The sequence below is a fragment of the Alosa sapidissima genome, chromosome 20 (assembly GCF_018492685.1).
Source record: "Alosa sapidissima isolate fAloSap1 chromosome 20, fAloSap1.pri, whole genome shotgun sequence".
Lineage (NCBI taxonomy): Eukaryota > Metazoa > Chordata > Actinopteri > Clupeiformes > Clupeidae > Alosa > Alosa sapidissima.
This window is the reverse complement of record NC_055976.1, coordinates 27,680,802-27,695,801: the sequence shown is the minus strand read 5'-3', so window position 1 is coordinate 27,695,801 and position 15,000 is coordinate 27,680,802. Positions and strand designations below refer to the sequence as shown.

Below are 15,000 nucleotides of genomic sequence, written 5' to 3'. Positions count from 1 at the left end.
TGTGTGTGTGTGTTTGTGCTTGTTTGTTTGTTTGTGTACATGTGTATACCTCTCTCTCTCTCTCTCTCTCTCTCTCTCTCTCTTGCCTCTGTCCCCTGGACTCTCTCCAAGGCCATCCTAACGAGCCAGCATGGATTTGGTAATGACCCCAGCGCCCTTAGTAGCCACTGCTGGCCCGTTCGGAAAGAGGCTGCTCTTTCCCAGACTCCCTCAGCCACTCCTGGCTTCATCGAGGCGCAAACCTCTGTCCAGCCGCCGACTTCCTGTCCTGTGCAGGCTCTTCTTCTGGGAAGTTGTGAACGAGGCAAACTAACTGTAAACTACATCACAGCAAATCAAATTCATTATTTCCTGAAATCAAATTCCGGTCGTCTTTAAGGAAGTGTCTTAAAAACCAAATGCAATGAAAAAGCCTAAATGGAGTGTTTGTAAAAACGGTACATCTGCGTTGAACACCAGACAGACATGTGGCGTCTGTAAAATAAATAAATAAATAAATAAAACCTAGCAGATGGGCTTTGTACTCTTCGCACGGGTCACGTGACCCGCACAATCAAACTGGCTCCTGTTGTAAATGGATTCCTGGGCTAGCGGGAGGAGGCAGGGAGTGTGCTCCCGGTGCTACGTATCGATCTCGGAGCCTTTCACACGTTTAGACTCCGACGCCGCAGCGGGGATAACCAGCCTCAAGATGTGGCCAGAGCTGATCACTTCAAGCGCAAATCTCTCTCATCACGCAGACCAAGTGCTCTGCTGACAGGGCGGTTTCACGCTCATATAGAAATATTGTTTTCAGAATTTGGAGTACATTTCCTATTCAGAGGCTGCAAAGTACAGTGCAGTTCATAATCATAACATGAAAAAACTGTGTGTGGAGAGACAATCCATTGCTTCAGACAAAAGAGTAGAGAATATTATGTTTTTTCTAGTGACAAAATCAAGCCCATTGCTTCAGACAAAAGAGTAGCAAATGTATTTTTTTCTTGTGTCTAATCACGTTAAGGCACATTCTGCTTGTCTCCTCGGACATTTCCCCACTGAGGAGGTGCCTAGCACCCCAACAGTCTCGGAATCCCAGCCTGAAGACAGACGGACAGACAAATATTGAACCTCTATAGATTGTGTCAGTGGTACCTGTGTCATCCAGGTGATCAGCTCTCAGGCAGTCTCCTGCAAGAGAAACGAGGAGAGACGTGTTCGCTCTTACCTGTCGATGATGACGGGGTCAGACGGTGTCTCGTTTCTGTTCCCGCAACTCTTCTTGTCACAACACCGACTGAAATACAAGTCACACACAGACACACACACACACACACACAGTCAATACAGTGCTCCTGAAGAGTACCTTCACACAAGCAGGTCAGGATCAGGTATACTCCACAGACATCTAAACATCTGAGCTCATCTGGGGGACTATTTGTTTATGTTGGCTCTATTTGTCACAGGCATCCATGATGATACAGTGTTGTTGTGGAGAGGAAGGTGAGCATCCATGTGTCTGCCAGAGAGACAGATTGACAGATTGGGATTGGGGAGTTAGTGAGAGGTGGTGGCGCATATACTGGATGTGATATGATGCAGCTCTCACACTGAGCAGTGGCACCAGATTGTTTTTGCTTTTTAAAAAAGATGAGAAATGGCAGTGTGTGTGTGTGTGTGTGTGTGTGTGTGTGTGTGTGTGTGTGTGTGTGTATGAGAGAGAGGTGTGGCGAGTCGTGAGCAAGCTGGCGGCTGCCTGACACTCTGCCCTCACACCCCGGCTCGTCCCGCGCTCCAGCTGGGCCGGGGTCCAGCCAAGGTCACCCGCTGAGCCGCTGACAGTTTGGACAGTGCCCAGAGAATGTCCTGGTGCCACCCCAGTGTCCCCGCTGCCCTACCCCCCGATTCCGTCACCCCTGCCCTTGCCCGTGCCCTCGGCCCCAGCTGGCACCACATGTGGTGGTATGTGGTTACCCCCAGAATGTGCTCTCTCTCTCTCTCTCTCTCTCTCTCTCTCTCTCTCTCTCTCTCTCTCTCTCTCTCTCTCTCTCTCTCCTCTCTCTCTCTCTCTCTCTCTCTCTCTCTCTCTCTCTCTCCAAACATCCCATCTTATTGGCATGGTGGTCACTTGCAATGCCCTGTTTGCCTTTAAACACAAACAAATGAGCTTATTTGTACAAATGGGTCGGTGTTAAGTGACTTTTATTGCATCTCAAACAATGACGGGTTATGAAGAGAGTTGTCTATATTAAAATTCAACCTGCCAACTGGTGAAAGCAATCTGAATGTGTGCGGTTAAGGTTTTCAAATGAGACTGAAACAATATTGTTTAATTGATGATTAAATGCCTCATTTTGGGAGGGGATTGCTTTCTTAAAAGGTAATTTAGATGTTTTTTCGTTCCTGTGATTCAATTATAATCCTGGGGCTTGGACCGCAAAGAGACCAATAATCCGCCTATATTCATCCTGACTTGGCCCCTCACTGATGAGTATTGCATTTGCCATTTGACAAACAATCCACATGTAGGGGTATCGAATGCGAAATGAACCTGCTTTATGAATCATTTATCACATTGTTTGATCTCTAAGTACCGTGGAAAAAAAGCACTGTTTTTTTTTTGCTCTGCTATTTGTGTCTGAGTGTTTGTGTGTGTTTGTGTGTTTGTGTGTTTGAGAGAGAGAGAGTGTGTGTGAGAGTGCGTGTGCGTGTGCAACCGAGATTGACTGTTGCCATAGCGCACGACACAATAAGTTATTCCCTCAGCTACTCGGAACCATTAGCAAAGTTCCAGGAGACCAATTAGCGTTGGAAACCCAACGGTGCAGCTGTGGTGACAACCTCCTCAAACTGTGAGAGGAGTGTTATAAACAAACTGGACCCCAGGAGCACCAGCGCCGCCCTCCTGGGACTCTGGGGCCCCTCTCACACAAAAACAAACCTTGGTGGAGCCTCCGTAATATCACCTTAATGGTGCGCCCCCCCAGGGTCCACCTAGGCTATCGCCTGGCCGGCTAATGATGGAGGGGCAGACAGCCGCCAACCAAACAATAGCTGGGTACCTAATCTGAAACCTCGGGTCATAGCAATATTATTGCACCGAGGATGGCACGGAATCAGATCATTCAGATTCATTGAAGGCTGCTAAGAGCTAACGCTAGATGGGTTAATAGAGCTAAAAACAATGATCCTGCTCCACCCATCCACATGACACACACACAAAAAAAAAAACAATCACACTTGGCCAGCCACTGACATCATTTTCACCGGCGGTGCTCACTTCAGATGTCCAAAGAGTGGACTGGCGTCAGCGCCAGAGAGGCAGGATTTAACGCACAGCACTGAAATATCAGAGCCACACTTAAAATGAAAAAAAAAACTAAACAGACAGGCTTCAAAGCTTTCCCCGGGGAGCTTGAAGACAAGGCATCAGAGAGAGAGAGAGAGAGAGAAAGAAAGAGAGAGAGAGAGAGAGAGAGAGAGAGAAAGAAAGAGAGAGAGACAGAGAGAAAGAGAGAAGAACAGTCCGCCTGTTGAATCACCAGGTCCCCGATAAGACGCCGGGAGAGTGGATGTCAATGGAGGGCTTGTTTTCAAAGGGCAAGTGGTATAATTACCCGGCCCAAAGGCGAGCGGCCGAGCCAGCCGTAATGAGATGCGGCCTGGCTTGGAGCGAGTAAGCACTGGAGGCACAGACGGCCAGACCCCCCACCCCCCACCCCCCACCAGCACAGCCCAGTCCAGTCCAGCACCGCACCGCAACGCACCGGAGCAGCAGAACCTTGGCCTGCTCCCGGCTGGCAGCCATGACGATGGACCATGCCGAGTCCAGACCCACCAGGCCAATGTGCCATTCTTTCACAGGTGGGCCAGCAAATGGTAGCAATTGGCATTTTTTCCCGGTTTGTTTGTTTTTCTCTCGGTGAGAGTAGGGGAGAGGTTGTTGTTTTTATTTTGGAGCCAATGTCTGACTGGTTTGTATGTAGGCTAGTGTACACTCTGCACTGTGCCCACCTAATGGAAATATTTTTCTAACGTGATCTTTGATTACTTCTACTTACTTCTAACTACGTTGAAAGAAAAGCGGGAAAGGCCAGATTTTGATTTGTACGGCTTAATCATCCAAAGACTTAAAAGAACTGAAAGCATCAATGAAGGACAACAAGGGGCTCGAAATGACAGCGCTGGATCTGAGTGCCAGGACAGGAGATTTTAGGCAGGCAGGCTGCTGCCGCTGGGAAGCCTGTAACTATGCTGAACAGCTGCTGAGGACAACGCTTCTGTCTGCCGCCTGATGTCTCTGGGTACCATAAGGGACCTGATAAAGACTCTGCTATCACCTGGGAGAGAGAGTGAGTGAGCGAGTGAGAGAGAGGGAGATGGTGTCTCTCATCTCTCTCTCATTAGCGAATGGAAACACACCATTCATCAGGGGAGCATTGCTAATAATCGCACTCAATCACGTAATGACCGACTCGGAGCAAGGCGTCATTATGAAAATGGATCCTGTCTGAAGACGATCATCCTGGAGGAAGACCGATTCTCGAGAGCAAGAGTACGGCACGATGTGCGAGCACTCTTCACTTGATCTGCCGGGGAAAATAAACTGCCCTCTGCATTGTGTATCATGCCATTGTTTATTTCTTCCTTCTTTCAGAGGAAAATGAATGGTATTTCATTGTTTATGATGATAACTCCAGGCCGTGATGCTTATTATTATCATCATCATTATTATGAACACCAACCAATACTGTCGGTTTGAATTGGGTTTAGGTTTTTAGGTCCATTTGTAACTGTAGAGCGCGTTGTGAGATCATAATGGTCAGTGTCAAGAGGTTGATGTGAGGCATAATGTTTGGAGTGCTTATTGTGTTTCCACCCACAGCTGCCATGTCCAGGGGGATGATGGGTAGAAGTCGACCTGCTGACCTCCAGTGCCGCGATCAATCCTCAAAAGCTGTTCCTTGAGCAAGCCAGAGCCAAAGCAGGAGACAACGGCAGGCAGAAAAGAAAAAAAAGCCTTTCCTCTCCTCGCTTCAAAGTGAATTTCAAAAGCGTCTAAAAAAATCTTTTTTTTTTTTTTTTTTTTGTACATGCACATCGCACATTGCACATATTTTGTATACTGTGATGATATGCACATATTTTGCATACTGTGAAGAAGAAAATGCTTTTTAGAATTTCATTTTTCAAAAAGTTGCACCACAGGAATATTTGAGGGCTGTAGCCCTCTCTAGCCCCAGTCCACCAACCCCCCCCCCCCCCCCTCCAGAAATCTCCTGCCTCTCCAGGAACCTCTGCGGTGGGGCAGCCGGGCATCTATACCTCCCCTGGCACCCAGCATGGCACATGGCACCCGCGCTTCCTCTAATGCATTATTAACGCTGCCTGCCCCCCCACCCCCCACCCCCCTCCCAACCCCCCCTGCCCCCTCCTACCCTCCCCTGCCCCCTCCTACCCTCCCCTCCTTCTCCTACCCTCCTAGCACCCCCATCACCTCCCCATCAACCCCCCCTCCAGGCCTCGGAGCCCCAGGCCCCAGCTCCCACTGGCCAGACCCCAGGAGCAGGCCCCCTCCTCCTGGGCCTCCAGCCAGCCTGCTCCCAGCCAGCCCATAATTACACAGCATTAAGAGCAATGGGTGTTCTTTAATGAGTGCTACCCAGTAGGGGGATGCAGGACACCCCCACCCCCCACCCTCACCCTCACCCTCACCCTCACCCTCACCCTCACCCTACCTCACCTCCATTCCCAAAGATAGCCAGCTCTCTATAACGCTCAGCACAGGGACCAAGGCTGAATGTTGGCTAGTGAGTATACACATAGGCCTCCCAGTGTAATGTTAGCAATTCAATTGGATTCAGTGAAACATAACACCCCAGTAATATGTGTCTGTGAATACCGAATGATTACGATGGTTGTAATATGTGTCTGTGAATATCGAATGATTATGATGGTTGTAATATGTGTCTGTGAATACCGAATGATTATGATGGTTGTAATATGTGTCTGTGAATATCGAATGATTACAATGGTTGTAATATGTGTCTGTGAATACCGACTGATTACGATGGTTGTAGGTGTCTGTGAATATCAAATGATTATGATTGGTTGTAATATGTGTCTGTGAATACCGAATGATTACGATGGCTGTAAGCTGATTTTTACATTGCATTACATTACATTACATTACATTTGGCTGATGCATTTTTAACCAAAGCGACTAACAACAAGGTAACAGTTAAGTTTTAAAAGCAATTCTCTCAACAATTTTAGGACAATTTAAAAACGGTAGAGTACAGTAAGAATAAGTGCATCAGTTAGTGCTGTTTTTAAACAGTTGAGTGTCAGTTCAAGACGGCTGGTAAGTGCTAGGATCTGATTTGTTGATTGTGCTGTTCAGTGTTTGTGCCTAGAGCTTAACTGAGCAAGAACACAAGGCTAACAAACACCAGCGAGGTCATGGGTTTGGTTTCCTTCAGGCTAACACCCTAATGAGAAAGGTAACCATACCACATAGTGGAGTATCAGCTAATGAATCTGATTTGTTGCTGCTGGAGACTGATGAGGAAGACGGAGACTAACCTGCACATGATCTCGTGGGTAAGAAGCACGCGGCACATCTCGGGGTTCTTGTCCTGGCCCTCGTACATGATTGGCTGTAGAAGAGAAACAAGAGGAGAAAGGAAGCAGGTTTAGTGCTACAATCAATACAAAAGCGGCTGAAGTATCATTGTGCCCCCGAAACCTTTCCTGTTGGAGGAGGAGGGGAAATGCCTCCCCCCCCCCCCACACACACACACACACAACAATATGAAATGCATTTCTTCCGCGGATTGAGTGATTCAGTGTCAGCGGCGCAGACAGGGAGCTGAAGAAGGACCTAGTCCCTCGGCCGGAGACACACATGGAGAGACAGACCGCCCCTTTTTTCCCTTCCCATGATCCTCCTTGCCTGCAGCCAGATGGCCAGGCCGGCCCCAAAAGAGTGGGCCACCTCGGAGGCATCAGTCATCAGGCTGTCAGGCCCGAGCCGGATGACGGATGATCTCTGCATATTAAGGCAGGCAAAGAATCCGCACACTCTCCCCCCTGTGTACATGCACAACACATGCACACACACACACACACACACACACACACACACACACACACACACACACACACACACACTCGCACGCACACACCACACACACACACTCACACACACACACACACACACACACTTGCGACGCACACACAACACACTCGCACACACACACACACACAGACACATACACGCACACACCACACACACACACACACACTCGCACCGCACACACACTCACGCCTGCACACACACACACACATATGCACACACACACACACACACACATACACACACACACACACACACACACACAGACACAAAAAGAGACGCATACACACACAAGCACAAACCTCATACAACCCGACATATACATACGCACACGCAAATGCACACACACATACAGACCTTCCCATCTCAGTGTTCACTATGATGGGTGGCGACCCCTCCCCCAACCCTCTCAACACCCCCCCATACAGTTCCACCCCCCCACCACCCCTCCACCTCCACCTCCACCTCCACCTCCTCCTGCCATATCTCCCTTTATGGTCAGTTGACCAGACCAGAGTAGTCGGCGCTCCCAAGGGAACAATACTTTTAGGTTAACGACTCCCTTTGCATTATTGATCTCCCCTGCCTATGAAGGCCTTTTCCTCCTTAGTAACATCCACCAATTTCACCAAGAGGTAGGGTGGGAGAAAGGGGGCGGGGGGCGCGAGGGTCGAGCGACATCGGTTGGGCAAAAAGGGGCTGAGTGGGTGTGTGGGGGAGGGGACCTGGTCGATATTTATATATCATCATTCCTGATTCACATTGCTGGCGCCAAAGTGGTCCTCGCACAGGTCATGTGGCAGCAGCAGAGCATGGACTCTGTGTGTTCTATAGCCGCACGTCAACACAATCATTCGGCTGAAATATGGCGCGAGTAAAGCATGGTACCGGCGTAATGCGCGCCGAGGGATAACACACAGAGACCCCACGGTGAGTGGAGAGGGGGAGAATTCCTGCCTTCAATATTTCAAACGACAAAACTAAAATCGACCAGATGTTTCATCGTCCTCGACTCATAAAGGAGCGTATAGGAGCGAACGTTAAGCCCGAGCACCGCCAACTCTATCTCTTCTAGAATGAGGGATGAACTACTGCACTATCCCCCTCAATAAAAACAAGAGCAGTGAAAAACACACACACACACACACACACACACACACACATAAGCCACTCGATCGATACTTAGCACCCTCTGTTCGCTGGATTATGAGCGTTCGGTGGTGCGCCTGTGAGGAAAGTCCCCACGTCTCGTCTCAGGGAAGATGCAAGGGGAGAGGGGAGAGGGGAAGGGAGGGGGGGAAAGGATTTGGGAGGTGCGCACACCGGCAGGGGCGGGCTGCAGTAGAGCCCCTCTTGTTGTTGTCAGGATTATTGTCCTCCGGCGCGCACCGTCACTGCAGCTACATTAAAGGGTATTGATTGGCCTCCGGGGCTGGTGCTTTTGTCGAGGACCTGGTTGCCGTATCGATCTGCGACAGGGCGGCTGACACGGGGAGCGCCAGAGGGAGGCCTGCTGCTGCGGTGACACCGCCGGGCAGGCACAGCCGAGCGCGCGGCGCGCTGGAAGCTTAAGGAGGAGGAAGGAGCCTGGCTAATGAGGTGGAAGGGAAAGCCCTCAGTGTAAGAGTCCCCCAGACAGAACAGCAGGCCTGATATGCCTGCTACAGTCCATGCCCAGGGACATCCACTACGGCGCTCAATGATGCATGCTAAAGGACGCGCTAGAGTCCAGGGAAATATACACTGACTAAGTACGACGATTAGGGCTAGATACAGTATGCATTCATATTACTCACACTACATAACAAACAAAAATCTGTATTTATATATGATTATGTAGTCAATGTTCCTTCCTTGTGGTTTTACACATTAGATTTACTTCCCCAATCAAAGGCACATGCGCAGCTGACTGGGTGAGCTTTACTACAGGGCTAGGATGAGCTATTCAGTACTGAGGTCACAGTGCTGCAGAACCTCTAAGTGAGACACTGCCATACACAATGGCTGTTGGGTTCACAGCAGTGCATGTACACGGCCTGCCTATTACTCTTCCCCACCTTGTTTTTCAACTTCCTGCCTACACATGTCTGGTTGTCCATCATACGTTTCCCCATTGGTTGAGCCTTCCAGTGATGGAGGCCTGGAGCTCTGTTTGCATTTCACTGGGCGCTCCTCCAGGAGTAGAAAACCTCACCATGCTACTGGGAATGGCACCTTCAAAATACTACAGCACATAAATATTACATGGTTGTTATTAAGAAAAGGCAGCTGAGCTGTCAGGAGTTCTCTTCAGCAACAAAAAAAATCAAAACACACACACACACACACACACACACACACACACACACACACACACACAATGTGTGGTCTCGTGTCTGTTTCAGCCCCACTTATCCAGAACGATTTTGACAAGGATGAAATCAGTGTTCAAAGTCACGCTCGACCTGCTTTGTCATGGAGTCTATCACCTCACGTACAGGTCTTGCTCTGTCCTGATGCCTGCGATAAAAAAAGGAGAAATACATTTTCAAAAATATGACAGAGAGGAAAAAGACCACTATAAATGTTGGAAGGGTGGAAGTGACTGAAATCCCTGCCAAGGTTCAAAGTAAACAAAAAACCAGCTCTGTGGCTTGATAATCTTGCTTCGTTATCAGAGCAGATTTTGCACTAATTACTTCACCTTGAATAGGTTGCACTGAGTGATTTGCATGTATGATTTGTGGTGATAAAGACCAACCCCCCCTTCCTCAGATGCCTCTGTAAACACTTATCTTAAATTAAGACCTTGTTTAGTCAAATCAAATGGCCTCTCGGAATGACACTACAAACAAATCAAAAACACCACCCACACACACACACACACACACACACACACACATACACACACACACACACACACCACACACACACACACACACACGTTCTCTTTCCTTTCCCAAAAAATGCATATTCAGTTTTTGGAGATTGTGACTAAGAAAAAAATCATTTCTAATGGAAACATCTCGGGGAGAAAAAAAATGGATTTGGTTATTATTTTGTGTCCCCACAGTGCGTTTAGGCTCTCTGTTTGAGTTGTCACGGAGACGGAGAGGCTCCTCCGCCGCTGCCGCCGCCGCGATCCCCCCTCAGCAAAAACAAACAAGCGGCGGCTCTGGAGTTGTGTATTATTTATGGCATTCCCCGCCTTACACTGCCTGAGTAGGGCCCCCTCCGCTCTCTCCTCTCTCTCTCTCGCTCCCTCTCTCTCTCTCTCTCTCTCTCTCTCTCTCTCCTCTCTCTCTTCTCCTCTCTCTCTCTCTTTTCCTCTCTTCATCTCTCTCTTTTCCCCCTCTCTCTCTCTTTCTCTGTCTATCTCCTCTCTCTCTCTCCTGCTGCCTGTGCTGTGCTGTGCTGCCTCCCTGCTTTAGGATAACAAGGAATTCACATCTACAGACAAATGAAATATCCATCATCAGAGGCTTCACATCTACAGACAAATGAAATATCCATCATCAGAGGCCATTAGCCCCATTAGCCCCGTGCAGCAGTGCGACGCCACCGAGCCACCCCGAGATGCAGCACGCCATGCAGACGAAGACGAGAGAGACCTAGTGTGTGTGTGTGTGTGTGTGAGGCAGGGGACACACCTGCTAGAGTCTTGTTGTGGTGATGTGCATACAAAAGGATGTGTGTGTGTGTGTGTGTGTGTGTGTGTGTGTGTGTGTGTGTGTGTGTGTGTGTGTGTGTGTGTGTGTGTGTGTGTGAGTGTATGTGTTTGTGTGTGAGTGTGTGTGTGTGTGTGTGTGTGTGTGTGTGTGTGTGTGTGTGTGTGTGTGTGTGTGTGTGTGTGAGTGTGTGTGTTTGTGTGTGTGTGTGTGTGTGTGTGTGAGTGTGTGTATGTGTGTGTGTGTGTGTGTGTGTGTGTGTGTGTGTGTGTGTGTGAGTGTGTGTGTATGTGGATGTCTTCTTACCGTTACTGTAGAGTAGCTGTAACCTGTAGTGGATGCCATTGTTAGTCTTCTCCCCATTGTACTCCTGCAGAGAAAGAGGTGAAGGGGTGGGGGGAGGGGAAAGATGGGGGGAGAAAGAGAGACAGAGAGAAAGAAAGAAAGGCATAAAAAAAGAAAGGTGAGAAACTGGAAACTGGACTATCAGTCACCACAAACCAAATCCGTTCAACCAAGTGACCTCATCCGAAGACCTATCAAAGCCTCTTCCCATTGAATGTCATCAGAGTACAGATTCATTTTTCTCCTGTATATCCGTGGATATTTGGCGTAGTGTGTTTAGGGGAAAGTCCCTCATCCCTCCTGAATCTGTTCTAACTGGCTTGCACAGATCCGGCCACAATCCCAGTCTTAATCCCAGCAGATGTTGAGCCTCAGGCCCTAATCCTGAACGTACGACTGCTGGGAGTACCCAAGCATAATAGTGTATCCGTATGGAAATCTCTCCTCATAAGACAGATATTGAGAGCGTCTTAGTTGCCGTCTAAGACACCCTTGAGCTATATGTATTAGATCTTAATGGGAATTTCAGGAAGTCGTTTGGCTTTCAGGGTCAAGATCACAAATGCTGGGTGTTGATGCTCTTAAATCTTCTGTGGAGAAATATACCGCCCGTTGACTGGGAGGAAACCACAGTATTTGTTTTTGTATGCAGAGTACACATTATCCAATCTGGCTTTTTGGGTGAATTAATACTTTGTCCGACCGGTCTCTTGGAAGGACATTTTCAGTGCGCACTTTCTACGCGCCCCGAGGATAATCCTGACAAGCACTTCAGTGAAGGATATTTAGAGAGCTGTTTTTGCCTGTGCCGTCTAAAGCACATTTGGGAAAACCCCCAAAAGTCCACCGGCAGGTCCTTGGTGAGATGGTGGTGAGTGAGTCCAAATTTGTCATTCTCGCAGCCTCTCTCCTCACGCCAGGAGCCAGCTGCTCCGTATCCCTGCCCGGTACATCACACACTACGGGGATTAGTCTGACTGGGACGAGTGGTGTGAAGAAGAACCAGTGCAGGAAATGTCACACACACACACAACACACACACACACACACACACACACACACACACAAACACACACACACACACACACACACACACACACGCACACGTACACAAACACACACACACACACACACACGCACAAACACACATGACTGGATTTATAGGTATATAGGACATTGCTGTATATAGTTCTCTGTTTTGCTTTGTTTGTTTAAAAAAGACCTCAGGTGAATGGGGGCCGCCGGAAAACATAAGTGCCCCTTTAGTGGGCACGAGGACAGGGCACATCTACATCCACCCCCTTCGGCCAAATGCCCCTCTCCTCTCCCCACTCTCCGCAGCCTGGCGCCAAGTGTGGCACGCGGTGCTGGCAGAGGCCCAGACGGTGGCGGTGGTGGTGGTGGTGGTGGTGGCGATGGCAGGGGGGTGTTGTGGGATGGTGGGGGTGGTGGTTGTGGAGGTCGAGGCAGAGGTGAGCGGACAGGGAGGACGATGCCAGGACCGTGCCAGCTGGCCCGAGTCCCGCCTGACCGTGGGCGGAGTTGTTCCCTGTAACCTTTTACTGAGAACAACCTCCCCCCCAACGGCATGCCGCGCAGGTACACACACACATGTTCATGCACACACACACACACACACACACACACACACACACACACACACACACATGTTCATTCAAACACACACACATACACACACACACACACACACACACACACACACACACACACACACATGTTCATTCAAACACACACACACACACACACACACACACACACACACACACACACACACACACACACCCAAGTACACGTGTGTGCAAATGCATACGTGCACTTACACACTCCTACAGCCCTGCTATGGTAGGTATATTGACACGAGCAGAAATACATACTAAATACTAACACACACACACATTAAAAAAAAAAGACATTTGTGTTTGAAACAGTTTTTTACATGTCAAACGTGTCAAAACACATGTATGCATACGCCACCACTGTGTGTATTCAATTCCCTAACATAATACAAAAAGATAAACCATAAAAACAGAGACATTATAATTCTGCCAAGCCATGTCACTTAATATGAAGATAAAACCTCAAATTAGACAAGTGTGATTATCCCGGATTATTACACATCTAATCCTGTGTAACCCAAATTTAGATGTGATTTAGATGCTTACAGCTTATGTTTATGAATATAGTCTGATTCTACTGATAACACAGATGCCAAGAGATTACATACAATCTGTTTCTTGTCTGATTGTTTGTTCATGTCATGGTTTAGCGTTCATTCATTTGTTTGTTATTAATTTAATTATTTTGTGTGCTGTTAGTTTGTTTGTTTGACATATTGGTGTAAATGGCATTTACTAAAAGGTAACAGTCTCATTTGTATTCATTGCTCTGTGGTTTACTCTCTTCACTGCCCCCTATGTGCGGTTTACGGAATTGCATGCTCAACCTCAGCTGAAACAGCATTCTGCTGAGATTCTATTACTGGACCTCTGCTTGATCAATAAATAGAATCTAACATATGTATATATGTCAGCATTAAAGGTATTTAATTAAATTAAATATCACTATTTTAAACAAGCTTTTATTTACTGATCTATAAAATCCATTAAATATCAAGCAAAATAATTGTATTGTCTTAAATGTATCAAATTTTCAATTTACAGTGTTCAACAAATTTTCTTTCAAGGAAAACTCTGTTTGAGGAGTAATATCTTAATAAAAACTATGTAAAATTGTAATAATAAAATTAATACCATTTGACCATAAAACTACACAATATCCAGTGCAGTGAATTGAATGTTAAAAAATATATAAATATAGTTACTATTAATAAAATTTGTCCAAACGTTACAACCACGCCCAGATCAGATGTGTATGGATGTCTGACCTGTCTTTTTACACCAGACTAAAATTCTAATCACAACCTGGTAAATATGCCATGTAATTTAACATACTTCATGTGAAAGTTGTGGTGCCTCACTTTTTGTTGTGAATGTGATACTTTGTGTATAAAAACGGTCCGTTTGTGTGTGTGTTTCCTGTTTGTATCTATATATATATATATATGTGTGTGTGTGTGTGTGTGTGTGTGTGTGTGTGTGTGTGTGTGTGTGTGTGTGTGTGTGTGGTGTGTGTGTGTCCTGTCTAAAACCAGAGTGCTTACTTTGTCCTTCTCCACAAAGTCCACGTAGGAGGTCCTCTCGATCTCCACGGGCTGGCCCTGCCTGTCGTACAGCGCCAACACAAAGTGGAAGAAGTTGGACTTGCGCAGGTTGGAGGGGGGCTGCTTCTCATAGTGCGCTCGTGCCAGGCCCACGCCACTGCAGGCAAGAGAGAGAGAGAGAGAGAGAGAAAGAGAGAGAGAGAAAGAGAAAGAGAGAGAATGAAAGGAAAATGTATGTTAGCATGAAGAGAATGAACAGTGCTTTTTTCTAAGTTAAAATCTTTTTGTTTTGTTTTGTTTTTTTGCTGTTGTTGTTATTGAGCACTGAACTGAGAAAGAGTTTAAGACGTAAACGCTTAAGTATGAATTACATTTATTCTTATTCTAATTATTTTATTTTACTCTATTTTATTTTATATTTATAATATTAAACAGTAAAAACCCGAGACAACAGGAAGAATAATAAACGGAGAGGTGAAAACAATAAATTGGCTCTGATTTCTCATTCTCTGCATGTGCCATCCTTCCTTTTGTGTTCGCTCCCTCCACATCCACCCCAACAATTGGAATTTGGCTGGGAAAAAGGGGGTGTGGGGACCCCAGAAGGCTCCGTCTGCCTCTGCCTTTGCCAGACGCTGCTGGGTACTATCCTGCTTGGCAACCATCGCACTCCAGTTTCCCCCTGACCTGTCAGTCAAACTCACCCGGCC

At 47.4% G+C, this 15,000-nt stretch overlaps 1 pseudogene; it reads right to left on the bottom strand.

Annotated features, from left to right (window-relative positions):
• LOC121693827 overlaps positions 1-15,000 on the bottom strand; it is a 108,161-nt pseudogene that overhangs the window by 79,541 nt on the left and 13,620 nt on the right.